Here is a 16464-nt window from a genome sequence, read left to right on the forward strand (position 1 = left end):
GAACACAGATTGTTGTGCAAAGAAGTCTCGTGTCGAGGTTGTCTTTTGCTTCACTGAGGGGAATGAATTTGTTATTTAAGGAAGAAGCTTAAAGGACCTACGAGAAGAGAATCAAGGACTTTCATAGAGAACCCTACTGGCAATCGATACTTAAAAACAGGTCTAGAAAATCTGTCAATAGTTGGTCATTAGGGATGATAAGCTGTGCAGTGATGGAAAATCTGACATATGGAGTTACCATTTTGACGTTGATAACATCATTGGCAGATTTGTTTCCCAAGCTACCTTGGCCATTGGGGAGTTTAGGGATAGTATCTCTAGACATAATCATATTGATGCAGGCTTATTATTTTAGCTGCCGGTATGGGAAAGATAACAAATGAGACCATGCCACTTTTGCTACCTACTTGGCAAATTTTAGCAGAGGTATAAATTTTGCATCAAGAGGTAGTGGATTGCCTGAATCAACAGTAGCTGATGAGAATATTATCACAATGGGTCATCAAGTAGGTCAGTTCGAACACTACTCTTCTATCCTCAGGAAGATATACACATCTGGAGCTGCACAGGCGAAATCCTACCTTAAGAAATGTATATATTGCATTTCAATTGGAGTAAACGATATTACCTCCTACGTAGGCAACACAACTCTCCAAAACACCACTTCTCCTCAACAGTTTATCATATTGTTGATCTCCAATTTTGATCATTACATATCTAGGCTTTATCGGGCAGGGCAAGAAAAGTCCTTGTAGTGGTTACTCCACCAATAAGATGCGATCCTTATCGAAGACTTACAAATCAAGCTGTGAAAGAGAAGCATCAAGCAGTGGCCTTTTTAGTGGCATCACATGAATCAGTGTTCTACCAGTGTAGCATGAAACTTTGAAAGGCTACCAAGACACCCTGCATGCCCATTCACTTTGCCAGTTCTACAGAGAATGTGAAATCTACGGCACAACAGACTTAATACTCAGGAGCGCAGCAGTGGTGCTTCAAAAATGTGTGTAACGGCGAGGAAGCCCATGGAAGGTTAACAGAACAGAACACAATAACCACACAAGATTGTAGTTTTGTCAGCATAGCAATTTGCACTCACCTTTGGAATGAGATGGATTCATATGCCTATTGGGGAGGAAATTTAAAAAGCAACAGGTGATCAGAGAATACAGTTTTGCATCCTATCAGCAATAGCGATTCTGGAACAGTCAGAAGATTACCATTTTAAAATGTTTTAATAGGCAGTAAACAATATCAGAATCTGCAAGCATGAGGTCTATATATTTATGGGAAATATCGGGCCTTTGAGATGAATAAATGACCTTGGAATCGCAATGAATAAAGTAGCAGGATGCTAGAGATATGCCGTCCACATAGGAGGAGATATTAAAAGTTTGAGATAAAAACGACAGATTAGCTAAACTGTTAAAATACAGCTCCATGAATAAGAAGTTATAGGCAACAGTGTATAGCAGTGTCGTAGCCATTCCATGGACACACCCGCGGCTAGCGAAGGCATGAGAGCCATAAAGAAAGATATAAAAGGTTGTGGTTACTCGAGCATGGAGAGGTTACCTTGGCGGAAAATGCACTCACATGCTCGTTTTTCGCAAGGAGTAGCCATATGCTCATTTTCCGCTAAGAGTAGCTATATGCTCATTTTCCGCAAGGAGCAGTTATTCGCTCATTCTCTGCCAAAGAGAAGGCCGTGCGGGTGTGACTTGCAATATATTAGTTGATAAACACAACCATTCGAAATGTGCAGAGGCTGTGAGAATAAAATGCTAGATGTGCCAACAATTGATATGGATAATGTCTATCTTCATTTCGAGGGTGATGAGCCCCACGTAAAAGTGGACACGCTAGCCTTAACTAAGACACAGCTTCCTTATGATTACTATTTTTTGGAGCCAAAGGAGATCGTCAACAGTGCTAAAAATTTGGGGGAAGCTCTTCGTGGGGATCGCATTGAGAACTCTCCTCATGTGTTTGGGATGAGAGAAAACAAGTTGTGCAATTACGTCTGCTTCAAATGGAGATGGGATTTCAAATTCTAGATTTCTTCAAGTTAAGTTGAATGAGTGCATTCTTTCATCACTGACTAAGCGATCCGTTGCAGCACATCCATGGCATGACCTTGAAATCGGGCCAGGAGTTCCTTCAGTTTTCAATTGTGTCATCGAGATTGCAAAGGGCTATACTGCCAACTATCCAGGGTTATGAAGATGCTGCAGATTTCAAAGTCACAGAGAGATTACAAACGAGCGTGCAGGGAAATCTTGTCTTCTACTTAAGTGTGGGCTCTATTGGATTGCTTGGAATTATCATTCTTATTATCATGCACAGAACCTGGGGACATTCGATAATTGGTATGGCCATGGCATACTCAAATACTTTTGGTCTTGTTACGGGTGCTTTTCTTCTAGGATATGGTTTGATTGAAATTCCCAGGACCATTTGGAGGAACGCAAATTGGATCTACCGGTAGAAAGTTTGGTCGCATCGAGTTGCTAAAATGGCTGTTAAACTTGATGATGCTCATCAAGAACTCTCAAATACAATTGTAATTGCACAGGCTACTTCAAATCAAATGTCCAAGCGGGATCCACCTCGTCCCTGTATGGATGTTATTGATAATATGCTAGTGCAGATGAGTAGAGAAGATCCAAACTTCAAACCATCGGGAGGAAGATTGGGAGAAAATGACATGGATTATGATGCTGATGAAAAATCAATGGCCACCCTTAGACATCAACTAAGAAGAGCTAGGGAGGAATATTATCGTTATAAGAGTGAATATATGAGCAATGTTTGCGAGGCCCTTGAACTTGAGGACACAATTAAGAATTATGAACGTGGCAGCTCCACAGATTGGCGCTACATATCAAGTTTCCGTCCTCCTCGCACTGGTTCTCTTGCACAATACCTAGATGGGATGGAGCGGGTTTGGCGGTGTGTACTCAGGCAGCAGCTTGAGAAAGTTCTGGCAGTTCTTCTGGGTTCTATGTCAGCTGCCATTCTCTTAGTAGAAACCACATTATTGCCAGGCGGGGTTGATCTTTCCCTGTTTTCTATCGTCATCAAAGCTGTAGGAAAGCAAGAGATGCTAGTGCAGGTTACTGCATTCGTCCCACTGATATATATGTACATCTGCACATACTATTCTCTTTTCAAGCTTGGAATGTTCACTTTTAACTCCTTGACACTAAAACAGACAAGCTCTGTGAGCTTGCTTATGATATGCTCAACGGTGGCTCGATTTGAAACTGAGGCTGAAGATGCTGTTGGTTTTGATCAATCTGGCTCAATAATCCTTAAAAAAAAAAGAGAGAACTTGGCTGGAACAAGGACACGCAGTTGGAGAGCAAGTAGTCCCATTGGCCCGAAACTTCAACAATTTGTAACGCCCCGCCAAGGGATCCAAAAGAATTAACCTAAAGTTTCACTAAGTTTGCTAAACATTTTTTTTTTTGTAAGAAAGTATAACATACACATCAAACACATAGTAGCGGAAGCAATAACATGTAATCATTGACAAACATACATTGTAAGTTACATTTCTTAAAGATCCCAAGATGTTGAGTCACGTTTAAATTTAATTAATTCTAAGTCTAACAACTATCACATACATATGAAAGAATAATCAGAAAGTCCCATGTCCATAATATACATTTGTTCCGAATGCCTCTTGGCAAATTAATTCGGAATGCTCAATCATCCACTGTACAAGTCACAGGGTATGAAAGGCTTAAAAGAATATACATACGTAAAAATAGAAATGCATCAACCTCCACGAATCCATGTTACAAAGTACAGTAAAATAAATGAAATCATCCACCATACATGATACATCAATACATCCATAATGATAAAACATCCAAGTACAGAATGAAGGTAAATGCCAATCAAGAAAACTCCAGCCACGGTGACCACGGAACGGATCTCAATGGTAAGAGTAAAAGCACTACCACCCGATCACGTGGAACCTAAATGGTCCACTCCCACCGCGCTGAGGAGATAGTCTCAAGTCCCAAATAGGATAACAAAACACAAAACACAAGTACTCTCTAAGTCTGAGAAATCCTAAAAGTATACTAACTCAAGGGTTTCAACATAGATAAACATCTAGACCCAGAGGCACCACAAAGACACATAGGAAACCTAATATGCAAGCGGGAAAGTGTCATCGCAAAAGTCACGTAGAAGTTACCCGAGCAATCCCTTAGGAATCCCGGGTCCCTACTGATCCCTGCGGCCACTAGTATCCTCTCGTACTGACGAGGCATACTATAGAATGCAAGGTCATAACCAAGCGTTCTCTCTACCCCATCCTAGTCTATACTAGCACTCAAGGCATGGGAGAGAACATACAATTATCTTATTAGGTTCATTTTCCCTTATTTAGTGTAAATGTTTTCACTTATTAAAACAACTTACAATGGGTTACTCCAGGCAGCCTCTTAGGGCCCCGATCCCCATTGCAAGCCACTTCCCGACACTACACATAGATAACCTACCCTAGGCTCATGAAATCATAAATCAAAGAATCATAATAAAATCACCTCAGTCCTATACAAGCAACTGAAAAACATCATAAAAGATAAGCCACAAAATTACATCAGTTCTTCATGAGCAACAGATAATATCAAATAATAATCATATGATCACGACAGTTCTCTATCAGCAACTGAAAGCATCAATGATAAATCACAAAATCCAATGGTTCTCCAATGAGAAACCAGAAAGTATCCCAATAGTAAATTACAATATTGATCGAAGACTCCAAAATGGTCAAGTCAAAACATGACATCATCAAGAACATAACAAACACTTCAGTCCTCTCAAGCGACCGAAAAGCAATCAAAGTATAACTGATCGAGACTCAAAAATGGTTAAGTCAGGTATCTCAAATACATACATCTCAGCTTCACACAAGGAAACTGGAAACCAATAACAAACAGTAAACACAATCATGTCATAGAGCATTTTATCACATTACCATGGTCGGGTTAAGAAAGATCGAGACCAAATCATCATGACATCACATTCAAAACCCCGAGCCTTTGGTAACAACCTAAACTGGTCATCACTAGTACAAACCCCAAAAACACAAATAGTACAAGTTTTTGAGTATAAAAGAATTTCAATTCTACCCTTGCAATTAAGTCCATTCTCAGATCATATTATGACTTAAGAGTAACTATAATCATTTATTAAAATTATTATAATGATATTAATTGATTACTAAATAAAAATAATCCTAATTTCATTAATAATCAAATTTCAAAATAATCAATATAATTATCATGATTTTATTATTAGTTCCAATTAGTTCCAATATCTGCTTTCCTTTGTAAATTAATAATTAATAATTATTTAATAATTAATAATTAATTTATATTCAATATCGGATAACAATTTCTTTACTAAGTAATATCTATTAATCATTAATTAATTTAATAATAAACTATGAATAAAATTATTTTAATAAATAATATTTACTAATCTTTAATAATTACTAATTACAACTCTTAACAATCAATATTAAATAATCCTTAATTAATTAATTAAATAAGTCATGACATATTAATACTTTTTATAAAAAAATAATAATTTAAAACTTGCATATTAATGATTAATAATTATATAACATATTAATAAAGTTTTTATTAAAAAACGAAACTTAATAAAGTTCTTAACAAAAATTAATAAAGTTTTTTTTAAAACTTACGGCATTCCTTAAGAAAAGACCACTTTACAAAATAAATGCACTTTATTAAAATCGCAGGAATAACGCACGAATTCGTGGGAGCCAGCGGTATGAGGTACGTATGGGGTAATTTTTTATGTATTTTATTTTTACTTTTATTTTTTTATAATTGCTATGTTTAAATAAAACTTATTATTATATTTGTTTAATTTACATTTTATTAAATATGTTTTAAATTAAAGTTTTCCTTTTCAATAGTAATAAATTTTATGTTAGTATTTATTATTACTATTTAAAAAGACAAATCCCACATTGCATGCATAAACTTATTTGCTTTAAAATAGTTGTTTTTATTAAATAAATTTATGTAATCAGATTTTATAAATATACAAATTTTATAATGCAAATCTTTTCTTCAAATAAAGCCATATATTTTATTTTATTTTAAAATTTAATACGGATTTACTATATCTCTTTTCACTATATGAACTTAAATTTAATTTTTATTAAAAGAATTAATAAAATAAAATTCAAATCTGTCTCCCCTTTCTTTTTTTTTAATAACAATTGTAACCATAATCTAATAGGAAAGATTCTTTAACCATCTAAATTTCTAAATTAAAATTTTCTTTTCTTAAATCTCAAACCCTTCCCAAATGGATTCTAATTTCTTCCATCTACAGAATAAGTGCTTCTAGTTGATTTACTTTTCTTTGATCTCTTTGCACATAGATGGAATCAACATGCATATTAGGATTTTCCAAAAATTACAAGATTGAAGGATTTGTTGCAACAATATACAAACATTCAGATTTCTAGTCACGAAGAAGACAAAATTATTTAAATAACATAATTTTAACTAGGTGCATAAAACTCAAGAGCTTACCTGAACCTGATGCTAATACACAAACACACGAGAATTTTGAGAAGATTTGTCTCCAAAAGTCGTGTCCAAATTCGTGTCCAATATCTGCGGTCCTCTAAAATGAACCCCTAAAGTTGTGATAAAGAGTTTTCTCCTCAAGTCGGGGCACTAATTGTGCGTTCACCCGAGAAGACTCTTTGCTTACTGAGTTAACTCAAAATTATCTTTTCTTATATTTTATTTTATTTTTCATTCATCTTTCATGCACATTAAATTGAATTATTAAATAACTTTATTTAATATTCTACTTGCCTTCTATTTTAGATTAATTTATTACTTTAATCTCATGTGCACTTCATGAAATTAAAATAACATTATTAATTTCTATTATTTAATCTTTTAATTTATTTCTCATATTTAAACTCATGCTTAGATCATGCGATCTAGAATTCTTAATAATTTAATATCTTTCAACTTTTAATTTATTTTAGAACTTAATTGATAACATATTTAATTAATTTAAATAACAATAATATTTAGCATTTATTTAAAAATGAACTCCAAATATATTATTATTAAATTAAATAAATATTATCCTATTCTAAATTTATCTTTGAACTTTAACCTTTAAATTTAATTCTTTTATTCAATTAATTTTTCAATTAATTAAATATTAAAGATATCATAATAATTCTCTATTGAATTAAATCATTAATTAATCTTTTTAATTAGACTTAATTAATAGAAAACACATCAAGGATTCATAAACAACATACGAAAATCCTACATAGACAAGCATATACTAAATCAAAACAAAAAGGGTTATAATTCTGAAATTACATCATTTGATGCATTCGGAGGGTACTTAACTCAAATACTTGTCCTAATTATCAATTAGGACAATTGGCTAAAGGGTTTAGGATTTGGACTTAAGAGTTTATCTCCCCTCTCTTACCATTGAGACAATGCGATAGGGTACGCTCATCCTGGCAATTCAGGGAAGTCGATACCCGGTACCTGCAACCTGCATAAAATCCACGCATGTACAAACACAATATTCTAAGCTAAACAGACAATGGCAGGAAGTGGTGCATCGTGTAGATCCCGACTAGCAGGTTACTACGACTCCCTTCCTTAACCACATTAGAAACACCATACATAAATAAAACAAACAGGCACACCATACACATGCAGTATGGGGTAAGTATCCATAAGAAAGTATGTGTGATAATAAACCATCTAACTAATCATCATCGATAACTGAAAACATTGAATAATCATCATACATGCATGAAATATATAGAGTACCAAGTAATCTCATCATATAATAAACTGAGTGTAAAACAACATCTGATAATCTCTAAAATAATAATACTAATCATCAAACATAAATTGGCCTAAAAGAGTTTGGCAATGATGACAAAAATGCGACTTAGGGGCAGGCACTACATCCACCCCCCCAGACTTAGGCTTACTCCTGGAAGCCTACAACAAAGAAAAGCTAAGGACTCACTGTGTGGGTCCCATTGGACCCTTTCCCCCTGTAGGAGGATAAGACACCACTGAGTACACTCTCTAGGTTCTATCCATGCCACCAACTGTAGGTTCTGAAGCTGCGGGTCTCTGGCCTGAGAACTGTGGTTTCCCTTGAGGGCAATGAGACGACTTGTGTTTGCGTTGTCCACATGAGAAACACTCTCCATTGAAGCTCCTCTGAACTCTAGGTGCACTAGACTGCTGGAAACTACCCCCACTAGGATAAGACTGAACACTTTGAGATGGTTGGTCATACTGGATGTGCTTGTTGCGCTAAGCATTATGATAGTTCCTAGTATTGGAACCACCGCCACCACTCTGTGCTGGAGGATAAGTACCTTCCTGCCGCTGATTACCCCCAGAAGGAGGTTTCCTATTGCCACTTGCTCCCTGACCACCCTTCGATCCTGATGCTGAAGGTGCTCCTACAAAACCCCCATGTCCTAAGTGCACACTCTGCTCTACAAGGACAGCTCAATGTATCGCATCCTTGAGGGTTTTAGGTTCAAACACCTTAACACCCCCAATTAAATGGTTGTTCAAACCTCTAATGAAATGTTGTGCCAACTGTGCTAGGTTGTCACTGAATCCTGAAAAGGGCATGAGCTCAAAGAACTTGCGCTCATACTCTATAACAGTCATAGTGTATTGTCTCAGGTTATGGAACTCATCTGCTCTATGCTGCTTCCATTCCTCTGGTAGGAATCGCTCACAGAAGCTCTCTAAGAATAACTCCCATGTGACACTATTCATGGTTAAGCCCAACTTCTTTTCCTCAATAGTCCACCAGGTGGCCCCAAAGAACTCTAGGTTGGTGATAGCAAACCTCGCTTTGACATTACTGTCAAAGTCCTGCATAGCAAAAATCCTGTCAAGGGCAATAAGCCACTGCTCAGCTACATATCTAGAACCCTGCCCATTAAAGGGCTTGACCTTGGACCTCTGAAGGTCCTTCATCTGTGAAGATACAATGGATCTATGTCGATCCCTCAGAGGGCTCCTAGACCTAGGTCTATGCTCATGTCCTGCCCGATGTGCTCTATCCTGCTCAAGAACAGGAGGTAGGCGATCAATGATGGTTCGCATCATTTGCCTCATGTCAACCTCCTCTGAGTCAGCATGCTCCTCCCTATGGTTCTCTTCCTGATGCTCACTGACATGCTCTTCCCTATTCTCTTCTTGAATGGGGCTCTCGTGGATAGACTCATGAACACTAATACCTCTGCCTTGTCCACGACCTCTACCACGACCAAGGCTACGGCCTCTAACAGAAGATCTCGTCCCAGATACCATCCTACAATAATATCCAAGACAAAAGATACTAAAATAACCATGAAACATACTACTGAAACACATAGATAAAAGACACATGTTTTGCAACAAGATAGTTTCAATTTTCAGTTTACCTATAATTTCAGTTTAAGTATAATTTCAGTTTTGAAGTCTAAGTGTTCAAGTATGAAAAATAGGTGACTAATAGTTTACATAATGTTTCAGTTCAACTAGTTTCAAGTTTTAGTTTGAAAGAGATACACATGATAGTTTAAAGTTTTCATTTTTGTTCAACTAGTTAACACTAGTGGCGTTCCAATATACCAAGAGCTCCCAATGTAGAAACTCGGGCTCCGATACCAGATGTAACGCCCTGCCAAGGGATCCAAAAGAATTAACCTAAAGTTTCACTAAGTTTCCTAAACATTTTTTTTTTTAAGAAAGTATAACATACACATCAAACACATAGTAGCGGAACCAATAACATGTAATCATTGACAAACATACATTGTAAGTTACATTTCTTAAAGATCCCAAGATGTTGAGTCACGTTTAAATTTAATTAATTCTAAGTCTAACAACTATCACATACATATGAAAGAATAATCAGAAAGTCCCATGTCCATAATATACATTTGTTCTGAATGCCTCTTGGCAAATTAATTCGAAATGCTCAATCATCCACTGTACAAGTCACAGGGTATGAAAGGCTTAAAAGAATATACATACGTAAAAATAGAAATGCATCAACCTCCACGAATCCATGTTACAAAGTACAGTAAAATAAATGAAAGCATCCACCATACATGATACATCAATACATCCATAATGATAAAACATCCAAGTACAGAATGAAGGTAAATGCCAATCAAGAAAACTCCAGCCACGGTGACCATGGAACGGATCTCAATGGTAAGAGTAAAAGCACTACCACCCGACCACGTGGAACCTAAATGGTCCACTCCCACCGCGCTGAGGAGATAGTCTCAAGTCCCAAATAGGATAACAAAACACAAAACACAAGTACTCTCTAAGTCTGGGAAATCCTAAAAGTATACTAACTCAAGGGTTTCAACATAGATAGACATCTAGACCCAGAGGCACCACAAAGACACGTAGGAAACCTAATATGCAAGCGGGAAAGTGTCATCGCAAAAGTCACGTAGAAGTTACCTAAGCAATCCCTTAGGAATCCTGGGTCCCTATTGATCCCTGCGGCCACTAGTATCGTCTCGTACTGACGAGGCATACTATGGAATGCAAGGTCGTAACCAAGCGTTCTCTCTACCCCATCCTAGTCTATACTAGCACTCAAGGCATGGGAGAGAACATACAATTATCTTATTAGGTTCATTTTCCCTTATTTAGTGCAAATTTTTTCACTTATTAAAACAACTTACAATGGGTTACTCCAGGCAGCCTCTTAGGGTCCCGATCCCCATTGCAAGCCACTTCCCGACATTACACATAGATAACCTACCCTAGGCTCATGAAATCATAAATCAAAGAATCATAATAAAATCACCTCAGTCCTATACAAGCAACTGAAAAACATCATAAAAGATAAGCCACAAAATTACATCAGTTCTTCATGAGCAACAGATAATATCAAATAATAATCATATGATCACGACAGTTCTCTATCAGCAACTGAAGGCATCAATGATAAATCAAAAAATCCAATGGTTCTCCAATGAGCAACCAGAAAGTATCCCAATAGTAAATTACAATACTGATCGAAGACTCCAAAATGGTCAAGTCAAAACATGAGATCATCAAGAACATAACAAACACTTCAGTCCTCTCAAGCGACCGAAAAGCAATCAAAGTATAACTGATCGAGACTCAAAAATGGTTATCAAATATAATTCATCGAGACTCGAAAATGGTTAAGTCAGGTATCTCAAATACATACATCTCAGCTTCACACAAGGAAACTGGAAACCAATAACAAATAGTAAACACAATCATGTCATAGAGCATTTTATCACTTTACCATGGTCGGGTTAAGAAAGATCGAGACCAAATCATCATGACATCACATTCACAACCCCGAGCCTCTGGTAACAACCTAAACTGGTCATCACTAGTACAAACCCCAAAAACACAAACAGTACAAGTTTTTGAGTATAAAAGAATTTCAATTCTACCCTTGCAATTAAGTCTATTCTCAGATCATATTATGACTTAAGAGTAACTATAATCATTTATTAAAATTATTATAATGATATTAATTGATTATTAAATAAAAATAATCCTAATTTCATTAATAATCGAATTTCCAAATAATCAATATAATTATCATGATTTTATTATTAGTTCCAATTAATTCCAATATCCGCTTTCCTTTGTAAATTAATAATTAATAATTATTTAATAATTAATAATTAATTTATATTCAATATTGGATAACAATTTCTTTACTAAGTATTATCTATTATTTATTAATTAATTTAATAATAAACTATGAATAAAATTATTTTAATAAATAATATTTACTAATCTTTAATAATTACTAATTACAACTCTTAACAATTAATATTAAATAATCCTTAATTAATTAATTAAATAAGTCATGACATATTAATACTTTTTATAAAAAATAATAATTTAAAACTTGCATATTAATGGTTAATAATTATATAACATATTAATAAAGTTTTTATTAAAAAACAAAACTTAATAAAGTTCTTAACAAAAGTTAATAAAGTTTTTTTTTAAACTTACAACATTCCTTAAGAAAAGACCACTTTACAAAATAAATGCACTTTATTAAAATCGCAGGAATAACGCACGAATTCGTGGGAGCCAGCGGTATGAGGTACATATGGGGTAATTTTTTATGTATTTTTTTTTTTAAAATTATTATTCTTGCTATGTTTAAATAAAACTTATTATTATATTTGTTTAATTTACATTTTATTAAATATGTTTTAAATTAAAGTTTTCCTTTTCAATAGTAATAAATTTTATGTTAGTATTTATTATTACTATTTAAAAAGACAAATCCCACATTGCATGCATAAACTTATTTGCTTTAAAATAGTTGTTTTTATTAAATAAATTTATGTAATCAGATTTTATAAATATACAAATTTTATAATGCAAATCTTTTCTTCAAATAAAGTCATATATTTTATTTTATTTTAAAATTTAATACGAATTAACTATATCTCTTTTAACTATATGAACTTAAATTTAATTTTTATTAAAAGAATTAATAAAATAAAATTCAAATCTCTCTCCCCTTTCTTTTTTTTTAATAACTATTGTAACCATAATCTAATAGGAAAGATTCTTTAACCATCTGAATTTCTAAATTAAAATTTTCTTTTCTTAAATCTCAAACCCTTCCCAAATGGATTCTAATTTCTTCCATCTATAGAATAAGTGCTTCTAGTTGATTTACTTTTCTTTGATCTCTTTGCACATAGATGGAATCAACATGCATATCAGGATTTTCCAAAAATTACAAGATTGAAGGATTTGTTGCAACGATATACAAACACTCAGATTCCTAGTCACGAAGAAGACAAAATTATTTAAATAACATAATTTTAACTAGGTGCATAAAACTCAAGAGCTTACTTGAACCTGATGCTAATACACAAACGCACGAGAATTTTGAGAAGATTTGTCTCCAAAAGTCCTGTCCAAATTCATGTCCAATATCTGCGGTCCTCTAAAATGAACCCCTAAAGTTGTGATAAAGAGTTTTCTCCTCAAGTCGGGGCACTAATTGTGCGTTCACCTGAGAAGACTCTTTGCTTACTGAGTTAACTCAAAATTATCTTTTCTTATCTTTTATTTTATTTTGCATTCATCTTTCATGCACATTAAATTGAATTATTAAATAACTTTATTTAATATTCTACTTGACTTCTATTTTAGATTAATTTATTACTTTAATCTCATGTGCACTTCATGAAATTAAAATAACATTATTAATTTCTATTATTTAATCTTTTAATTTATTTCTCATATTTAAACTCATGCTTAGATCATGCGATCTAGAATTCTTAATAATTTAATATCTTTCAACTTTTAATTTATTTTAGAACTTAATTGATAACATATTTAATTAATTTAAATAACAATAATATTTAGCATTTATTTAAAAATGAACTCCAAATATATTATTATTAAATTAAATAAATATTATCCTATTCTAAATTTATCTTTGAACTTTAACCTTTAAATTTAATTCTTTTATTCAATTAATTTCTCAATTAATTAAATATTAAAGATATCATAATAATTCTCCATTGAATTAAATTATTAATTAATCTTTTTAATTAGACTTAATTAATAGAAAACACATCAAGGACTCATAAACATCATACGAAAATCCTACATAGAAAAGCATATACTAAATAAAAAAAAAAAGGGTTATAATCCCGAAATTATATCATTTGATGCATTCGGAGGGTACTTAACTCAAATACTTGTCCTAATTATCAATTAGGACAATTGGCTAAAGGGTTTAGGATTTGGACTTAAGAGTTTATCTCCCCTCTCTTACCATTGAGACAATGCGATAGGGTACGCTCATCTTGGCAATTCAGGGAAGTCGATACCCAGTACCTGCAACCTACATAAAATCCATGCATGTACAAACACAATATTCTAAGCTAAACAGACAATGGCAGGAAGTGGTGCATCGTGTATATCCCGACTAGTAGGTGACTACGACTCCATTCCTTAACCACATCAGAAACACCATACATAAATAAAACAAACACACACACCATACACATGCAGTATGGGGTAAGTATCCATAAGAAAGCATGTGTGATAATAAACCATCTAACTAATCATCATCGATAACTGAAAACATTGAATAATGATCATACATGCATGAAATATATAGAGTACCAAGTAATCTCATCATATAATAAACTGAGTGTAAAACAACATCTGATAATCTCTAAAATAATAATACTAATCATCAAACATAAATTGGCCTAAAAGAGTTTGGCAATGATAACAAAAATGCGACTTAGGGGCGGCACTACACAATTTGAGTAAGGACATTGAAGCAGACAATATGGGCACGTGTCTTGATGAAGTTAAAGAGGGATTGAATTGGGCAGATGTCGATATCATACGTTTTACATCACAGCTAATTAACAACAGTCGACACATCATATGGTGATTCATTTTTGAAAGCTTTTGAAATCTCAAAGTGACATGTAGCGTGCTCAGAAAATGAAGATTTAGTCATGATTAAATTTAAATAACCGAAGAGGCAAAGGAACTGAATGGTCATGAGAGAATCAACCAATCACTTGAAAAATTATTTATTGCAGATCTTTTTGGAATTCAGGGGTTCTTTTTTCTGCAGAAGGTAGGATTGCTGGAGTAGAGAGAGGAGGGCATTTTAATTTTTGTATTTTGTTTATGCACTAGAGATTAATAATCAATTTTTGTAACAGATTTGGCGGAGATTATGAGCAAATGTAATCAAAGTGTTATGTTTGTTGTGTTTAAGATAAGAAAGGTCTTGTTATGAATCAGAGTATTTGAGCATCGCTTTTTCTGATTACTTTCAATCAGAGTATTGTTATAACCAGTCTTGAGCACTTTCTTGCATTCTCAGCTAAATGGTGAATGGGTGATAAATTAGAGCACTGTCATTTGTTCCTGTTGTAAGGATTAATATGTTAATCTCCATTTTCATTTCATGTTATTTCATTTGCATAATTAACAACATCATTGCATTACCAATGTCGAAAATTCATAAGAATTGTGGGTTCTTGGTATTGGCTAGGTTTAGGAATTAAAATCTGCCCGAGTTAGTTCTATCTATGGCTGACTTGGTTTTTCTCTTCCATTCTCAGGTTAAGAACGTACCCAATTAGTCTAGGAGCTAGTAAATTCATTGAACATCATTTAATAAGGGAGTTGTACCTTTCAATTCAAAGGAAATCTATCAACCTGAAAATAGATTATCCAACTGTTGGTATCTAATTGTTCTTTCAGGTTGGGCATTTGAGAGTTGAAATAAAAAGAACAAATCTGTTTACCAACACTATTAGCCAAATGAAATGCAGTTTTCAGTTGATGCCAGTTTTGAAGATGCTGAGACCATTCTGGATTAGATATTTTCCTTGAGAATGTAATCACTCTTTGTTTTTGTTTTTTCAAATCCACACAAAAATGTCAAACAAAAACTGAATAACTAGAACAATGTGTATCGATTAACAAGTCTTTTAAATACAAGAAGTCTAGAGGTTATATAACATGGAAACTTAAGATTGAAATAATAAAAATATAATTATTCAATTCGGAAGAGTTACTATCTACATACAGTTTACAAGTCCTGGCAGAGCTCCATTTAAATGATTTCCCAACTCTGCTGGTAACTCACCTTCTAGACTAATGCCCTCCAAATTCAATACCACAAAAGAATTGCAGTTACCAAAACTTGGTGGAATAATCTTACTTGTAAAACTACTGTATGAAAAATCCCAAACCTCTTATATATACATCCTTTTGCATATTGCTGACGAAATTCTACGACTGAGATTGTTGTGACACAAAGACAGGTAATCAAATTTGCACTTGCCAACATAACCACTGAAGGAGGAGGAAACAAAAGGACACCTTGTAACTTGTTGTGATGCAAGTAGAGAATTTTTTATGTTCTGGCCTCCATTAGCTTAGAAGGTAAAAGTGCATGCAAAATTGTTAGCAGACAGGTTGAGCTGTTGAAGAGCATGGGAATCGCATATCCACATAGGAATGTTGCCCCATAAATTGTTGTAGGACAAATCCAAATTAGAAGTGCTAGTTTGAGTTAATAAGAAAGCCAGGGACTCACCCTACATGTTACATGATCTTAGTTTCAGCGTTCTAAAGAGTTTTGGGGAATCCAAGTCGAATTGACCTTCACGTCTAAATTATTGTTCGAAATGTCTAGATGTACCAGAATTAAAGACCCAGTTTATATGAGATTTTTTGGTCAGATGTATGTGGAATCAAAGACCATTGGCAAACCAAGCAGTTGTATGATACGAGGTGGAGGAAGAGACCGCAGTGGTGGTAGGAATAGTGGGAGGTGCCTTTCTCACATCTACAA

General features: G+C 34.1%; 1 pseudogene; it reads left to right on the forward strand.

Annotated features, from left to right (window-relative positions):
• The first annotated feature begins 1517 nt into the window (after window positions 1-1517).
• Window positions 1518-3404, forward strand: LOC149531361 (uncharacterized; annotated as a pseudogene).
• Window positions 3405-16464: the final 13060 nt, after the last annotated feature.

The sequence above is a fragment of the Cupressus sempervirens genome, chromosome 11, assembly GCF_028749045.1.
Source record: "Cupressus sempervirens isolate cs-2001-9-10 chromosome 11, ASM2874904v1, whole genome shotgun sequence".
NCBI classification, from domain to species: domain Eukaryota; kingdom Viridiplantae; phylum Streptophyta; class Pinopsida; order Cupressales; family Cupressaceae; genus Cupressus; species Cupressus sempervirens.